Here is a 7,589-nt window from a genome sequence, read left to right on the forward strand (position 1 = left end):
AGGAAAAAAAAGATTGATATTGTGAAAGATCTCAGGAAGAAGTAAACTCTTCAAAGACCTTGAACATAAGCAGATAAATCAATAGGAAAAATATTAATAACAGAAGGAAATATGGTCTCCAGATCTAGTAAATGAGTCCAGGCATCTATGAATAAATACTGCAACAAAGAAAAATAATCAAACACTTCATGAAACAGAGACCAGGTAGAAAGTGAGGAGGACATGGAACTTCAAGATTGTTTTTTGGTGGTTCAGAAGGGAAATTAGAATTATGAGAGCAGAATTCATGGCCTGAGTTCAAATCCAGCCTCCAACACTTGACACTTACTGCTGCATGACCCTGGGCAAGTCTCTTAACCCCGACTGCCTCACCACAAAGCAAAAAAAAAAAAAGTAAGAAACAACAGAGAGAACAATAAATTGGGAATGCAAATACACAGAAGTGAAGAACAATCTATAAGAAGAAACACTAAAAATTTGCTCACTGTGCAAACAAAACATAATGATCTAGCACACAGCATACATAGAAACAATCTAAGGATCATAGGCCTCCTAGAACAGACAACAAAAAAAAATTAACATCATAATGCATGAAAGAAGAGAATTGTCCAAAACTTCTGAACATAGAAAATAAAATACCAATTGAAAGAATTCACAGATCTCCTCTAAGTGATCTCTAAGTTCCTCCTATCGGTTCTAATTCTTCCTTACAACATCACTAATGTAAAAATATGCTTAATAGGAATGTGTATGTATCACCTATATCAGATTGCTTGCCGTCTTGGAGAGGGGACGTGGAGAGGAAGGTGGGGAGGGAGGGGGAGAAAAATTTGAAGCTCAAAAGCATATGGAAGTGATTGTTGATAGTTCAAAATGAATTAATTAAAAACCATTTAAAAAAAAACCAAAGGAGCAAACTCCAAGACATATACTGCTTACATTTGACAATTCACTTCACAAACAAGTTCTAAAAGTGATCAGGAGAAATACCATCAAATACAAAGGAAAAGAAATTCAAATAATGCAAGTCTATTTTGCACCCAGTAGAAAACATAAGGGGAAATAGAATAATGTGTATACTAGAATATACACATAATATATGATAATATATTAGAATAGAAGAGAACTGGGTCTCAGGATGAAGCCTATGATGACCTACTCTGTAAATCTGACCTTAAAATACATGGGGGGAAAGTTGGACATTCAATAGTAAAGAGGCTTTTGAAATATTCCTGGAAAGAAAACAAGAACAGAAGAGATTATTTGCTTTTCAGACACCTACAGAAATGCAAAAGTAAATAAATGCCCAAACAAGTACAGCAACAGCAAGAGATTAACAGTAGAGAGATGAATAAGAAGCTTCTTTCTAAATGTACACAAAAGAAACAAAGGTGAAGGTAGAAGTCTTGTAAAGATAATAGCAAAGGGGCAGCTAGGTGGTGCAGTGGATGGAGCACCGGCTCTGGAGTCAGGAGGACCAGAGTTCAAATGGGACCTCAGACCAAACACTTGACACTTACTAGCTGTGTGACCCTGGGCAAGTCACTTCACCCCAATTGCCTAAAAAATAAATAGATAGATAGATTAATTAATTAAGTCACTTAACCCCAATTGCCTAAAAAATAAATAAATGAATGACTAAATTAATTAATTAAATAAAATGTGAGAAAGCCTATCAGAAGATATGAGCTAGGGGCAGCTAGGTGGCGCAGTGGATACAGCACTGACCCTGGATTCAAGAGAACCTGAGTTCAAATGAGGCCTCAGACACATAACACTAGCTGTGTGACCCTGGGCAAGTCACTTAACCCCATTGCCTAGCCAAAAGAAAAAAAAAAGATATGGGCTGACCTTGTGCTAGCCAGGGCAACTTCGACAAAGATCCATAGATTTGAGGCAGTGATAGCCAAGTCCAAGGAAGCTCACTAATCCAGGAGTTTCATTTAATCCCTAGCAAAGTCTTTTTCCCCTCTTCCAGCCAGCCGAGTGTGCTAGTTTCTATTCTGTATCTGTTGTTTTCTACTTATATCTTATTTAGGTAAATTGTTACACCCAGAGTCAACCAAACCTCACTTTCTACTTGACTACTATATTCATTCCCACCATCCTGAGTTCTAGGGTAATCCAAAGGTATGTTTGAGTATTTCCTCAGTAAGTATTAATTCACTTCTCATTAATTAATCAGTTAAGCTCAGCGACCCCACTCTAATTTATTAAATATAGAGAAACCTCTTTGGCCATAAGCAGTTCTTCATATCTAGATATCAAAATCTCTGATCTCCTAGCATTAAATCAATATTAAAGTTGCTAACTATACAATCCATTAACAAGGTAACAAATGATACTTCAAAGACAAAAGAATCATTTAAAATGTTTTTAATTGTAAGCAATATCACAGAGTCACCTAAAATCATCTTTGAAACTTCTGATGATTCTCCTTTCTTCTGAAAATATGGTCCATCAATTTAATTAATTCAAGGTACCAAAATTTTTCTTAAGAATTCTGTTCACTGGGCAAGTCACTTAACCCCAATTGCCTCACCAAAAAAAAAAAAATTCTCATCCTCTTCACAAGCTAAAGATTAAAACAGTTTTGTAAGGAAAGAAAGTCTCTCCACCTTCTTTCTCTGTCTTCTACGATCTCTCTTAAACTGTCTCCATTAACTTCTCTTCTCAGTCTCTCAAAAACTGCCATGGAGGCTCCCCCACCGCAGCCGAAATGAGTTTCAGCCGCCTCTACCGCCTGGTGAAGCCAGCTCTGCCGTGCTCAGCCCTGGCGTCCCCGGGGCTTTCCAGCAGTATGTGCTCTTCCCGCGATGATTGGAGATGTGCCAGGTCAATGCACGATTTTTCTGCTAAGGACACTGAGGGTGGCATAGTGTCCCGGGATAAGTACAGGGGGCTGTATCTGCATTGTCACCAATGTAGCCTCACAATGAGGTAAGACAGACGTAAACTACACTCATCTTGCCGACCTGCACGCCAGATATGCTGAGCGTAGTTTACGGATTTTAGCTTTCCCCTGCAACCAGTTTGGGAGGCAGGAGCCGGGGAGTAATGCAGAAATCCGAGAATTCGCTGCCGACTACAATGTCAAGTTTGATATGTACAGCAAAATATGTGTCAATGGCGACGATGCCCACCCCCTGTGGAAATGGATGAAAGTCCAACCGAGAGGGAAGGGCATTTTAGGCAATGCAATAAAATGGAACTTCACCAAGTTCCTTATTGACAAAGACGGCTGCGTGGTGAAGCGGTACGGTCCCATGGAAGAGCCCCTGGTGATTGCGAAGTACCAGCTCTGCTACCTCTAGTTCCCACCCACCCCCATTTCCTGCACCAGTCTCCCGCCATCCTCAGAGTCTTGAACTCGGCACCCATGACAGTCTGCCTTCAAACCAGGTCACTGGTGGGGTAGACCCAACAACCCGGCGTGTGTCCCAGCCGGAGGAAGACCCTGGGGGGCACATGGCAACAGCTTGCAGCCTGGAGCCCCTGGCTCGTTTATTGGAATAAAAAGTTAAAAATAAAAAATAATAAAAAAAATTTTAAAACTGCCACGGCAGAACTTTTATAGAATTCTCTTTATAATGTTTCTTCATAAAATAGCAGCTAAGATTGGGCATAGTGGTGAATACCTGTAATACCAGGAAAGCTCAGGCTGATGGATCACTTGATCTCAGAAGTTCTGAGTTGTAGTGGGCCTGAAAGTTGATTTGATATCTAAACTAAGATTGGCACCAATTACAGAGGAGGGGATTGGAGGAAGAGAGAACAGGCTGCCTAAAGAGGGCTTAACCAGCCCTTCTCCCCTCCAGATACAGAGCCAATGAAAGCTTCCATGACAGTCAATCGAGAGAGGAGGTCTATGAGTGGCTAGAGCTAGACAGGGAGACACAGTATCAAAAAAAAAAAAGTTTTAATAACATTAACAACAACAGTTAAGGCAGTTTACCCTAGAAATAAGTTTTGCCTCATTCTGTTTCTGTCTTCCCTACCATATGTTTCAAACCATCTCCATTAACCCTCTATTTTCAGTTTGTTCCAAATCTTAAACATTCTTCCATTTAAGCTCTTCTTTAACTGGGCCTCAGGCTGAAGTGGGAATGTTTCTTTCTCCCTACTCAAATCCAAGCTTTCCCCTAAATGGCTGTCAATGCCATCATTGATCACACAACAAGGATTAGTGACCACCAGGATATACATACATACACACAGATAGATAGATAGACAGACAGATAGATAGATAGATAGATAGATAGATAGATAGATAGATAGATAGATAGATAGATGGACAGATGATGGATGGATGGCTGAGTAGATAGATAGAAAGCATAAAAAGAAATGGCAGTTAGCAATGACAAGAAACAACTAATTCGTTTGGAGATAAATCCACCGTGGGTTCCTAATGCCTTGGGTAGAATCCAATTCCTCTGCTTTTAACTCCTTGCCAATATTGCATATGTGGAGAAGATACTTAAACTCCACTACGATGGGGAAACATTTGTCATTCTCAAAACAAAAAAAAAAAATCTCTTCTTCTGTTATTGTTGGCTCTGGATGTTAGGAGGAGAAAGAAACAAAAGTTGGAGGTGTTGGTCAGTAGTAAGAGTTGTTCCCTTCCTGTCATGGAGGCAAGAATAGAGAATGTTGTCCAGAGAAACCTGAATTATCTCACCAACTGTTACTGAGTTCTCCAGTCCCACTTCAAGAGACCAACAGAGTAACAGTTTCACTGTCAATAGCATCAGCTGCATCCTCTCAAAGTCTCAAAATGAAAAAGCAATGGAATACACAACCAAAGATGTGACTCCGTGTTCAACTTGCCTGCTCATATGGTCCCAGGGTGGAGAATAGTATCCTCCTTCTGGATCCTCTCTAACAGAAAACTCCAAAAACAAAAACATGGTGCCAGCAGTCCAAAATCCACAACAAAAACAATTGGGGATAAGTGTAGGCCAGGGGTGGGGAACCTGCAGCCTTGAAGCCACGTGTGGCCTTCTAAGGTCCTTGGGTGGGGCCTTTTGACTGAGTCTGTGTTCTACAAACAAATCTTTTTAAGAGGATTTCTGTGAAGTTTGGATTCAGTCAAAGGGTGGCACTTGAGAAACTAGAGGGCCACATGTGGCCTCAAGGCTACTCTGGTGTAGGCACTTCTCTACTATAAAATCTTGTTAACCAAAAGAAATGCTCAACTCTGCGTGTGTGTGTGTGTGTGTGTGTGTGTGTGTGTGTGTGTGTGCGTGCGCGCGTGCGCGCGCGCGCTATTTAAAGCTTACAAACAGGGAAAGGGTAAGGTAAAAAGAGTTCCCTACGTCAGTGAAACAAAAGGTTTGGTCAAGGGCCACTCTGGTGACTTGGGGCTATTAGGACAAAATAGAAGAAGACTTCTGAAAGACCACACAGGTCTGACATGAATTTGGGATATAGCTACCCTGAGAAATAAATCAGACTGGTGAGAGCACCTGGCTGAAAGAAAGCAATGCTCTTTAGTCTCCTAACCTACAGCCACCATTCTCAGTGGGCTGGATTCGAAAGATACTCTCCTCCCTCCCCGTGAGAGCACCTGGCTGAAAGAAAGCAATGCTCTTTAGTCTCCTAACCTACAGCCACCATTCTCAGTGGGCTGGATTCGAAAGATACTCTCCTCCCTCCCCCCACTCACTCCACCCCAAGAAGGAGAATGAAGAAAGAAGGATACACCTCCCCCAGTGCACGAGCTGCTTGGCCTGCCTCCCTTACCAGCATGACTTGTTGCCTATATGTGTAAAACTCTTCATAAAACACTTTGCTGTTTGTTTGCTTTTGGTCTAGACCTAAGATTTCATTGGTCTAGGGTGTGGAAATGTCCCCTACCCATGCAACTTGGCAACTCACCTGTACTTTAGAGTCTTTGTGGGGCAGCTCGGTGGCGCAGTGAATACAGCGCTGGCCTTGGAGTCAGGAGTACCTGAGTTCAAATCCATCCTCAGACTCTTAACACTTACTAGCTATGTGACCCTGGGCAAGTCACTTAACCCCAATCGCCTCACCAAAAAAGAAAAAAAAAATTGAGCCTTTGAGGGTTGCCCAGGGCATTAAAAAGGCATTAAAAGGGACCAAGGCTGGTCCCCTAACCACTATGACATCCATCCTCTCTGATAAACCTTAAGGCTCTAATATGGGGTGGAGAAAAGAAGATGGGACCTGTGAGTATTAGTACGGGGACACTCTGTTATTTACCACTTCAGATCAACCAATCCCACTCTGCAACTTGGAGTCTTAGAGAATTATCTGGGACATAGAGAGGTTAAGCGACTTGCTGAGAGTCACACAGCCAGTATGTGATTTAGGCAGGATTCAAACTTGGGCCTTCCTGACTTCAAGACTAGTCCTCCATCCACTATGGCAAGCTCCATCTTAATATAAAGTGAAAACCTTAGAGGATTATATGTATACATTTTAGTTATTATTCGTTAACAAACATTCAAAAATTCATTAACATCAAATTCATCAAAAACAAATAAGAAGTCATTAACAATTTAGAGGTTACAATTTTAAGGATGCTCTTTTATTTTGGTTGTTTGAGTTCTTATATTCAATAGAAGTTACTGTTTAGAATAAAAATCTTTTTTTAAAGGAAATTATATATTATTACTCTGTGTTTAACTTATTGCTTTGATACTTTAGAGGATCGTGAGTCAATCATCAAGTATCTACTAAACACCTAAGATGTACCTACTACGAGTCAGTCACTGAGCATTTATTAACCACCTACTATGTGACTATGCCAAGCCTTAGGAATACAAAGAAAGGTAAAAGATAGTCCCTGATCTCAAGGATCTCACAGTCTGACAGTAGACAACATGCAAAAAACTATGCACAAACAAAGTATATACAGGATAAACTGGAAATAACCAACCGAGAGAAGGCATAAGAATTAAGCATCAAGAAAGACTTCCTGTAATGGTGGGATTTTAGCTGGAACTTCAAAGAAGCCAGGGAAGCCAGGAGGCAGACATGAGAAGGGAGGACATTCCAGGCATGGAAGATAGTGAGTGAAAATGTCTGGAGTCAGGAACAGCAAGCCAGTATCATTGATGAAAAACTATGTGAGGGCTGGGGGAAAGGAGGGGAAGATGTAAGAAGGCTAGAAAGTGATGGGGGAAGGGGAGGTTAGGAAAAGCTTTGAATGCCAAACAGAGAATTTTATACTTGATCTGGGAAATGATAAGGAGTCACTGAAGTTTATTGAGTAGGTAGATAATGTGATTAGACCTTTCCTTTAAGAAGATAAGTGTGAGGGGCAGCTAGGTGGTGCAGTGGATAGAGCACTGGCCCTGGATTCAGGAGGAACTGAGTTCAAATCTGGCCTCAGACACATAACACTTACTAGCTGTGTGACCCTGGGCAAGTCACTTAATCCCATTGCCTAGCAAAAAAAAGATAAATGTGAGCCTTTTCTCCACCAATAAAGATCATAACTGATCACCAGTTCAAGTCATAGATCCATGCCTTCTCTCTATAATCACACTACTTTTAGACTGCCCATAAATGTCAATTTGATTGTGGATGCTCTTAATGTAAAAACCTTGCCCAATGACCAGTGA

At 41.0% G+C, this 7,589-nt stretch overlaps 1 pseudogene; it reads left to right on the forward strand.

Annotated features, from left to right (window-relative positions):
* The first annotated feature begins 2,486 nt into the window (after positions 1-2,486).
* Positions 2,487-3,331, forward strand: LOC110211112 (phospholipid hydroperoxide glutathione peroxidase pseudogene; annotated as a pseudogene).
* The last annotated feature ends 4,258 nt before the right edge of the window (positions 3,332-7,589 follow it).

This window comes from Phascolarctos cinereus, unplaced genomic scaffold (genome assembly GCF_003287225.1).
Source record: "Phascolarctos cinereus isolate Bilbo 61053 unplaced genomic scaffold, phaCin_HiC Scaffold_1;HRSCAF=81, whole genome shotgun sequence".
Classification (NCBI taxonomy): domain Eukaryota; kingdom Metazoa; phylum Chordata; class Mammalia; order Diprotodontia; family Phascolarctidae; genus Phascolarctos; species Phascolarctos cinereus.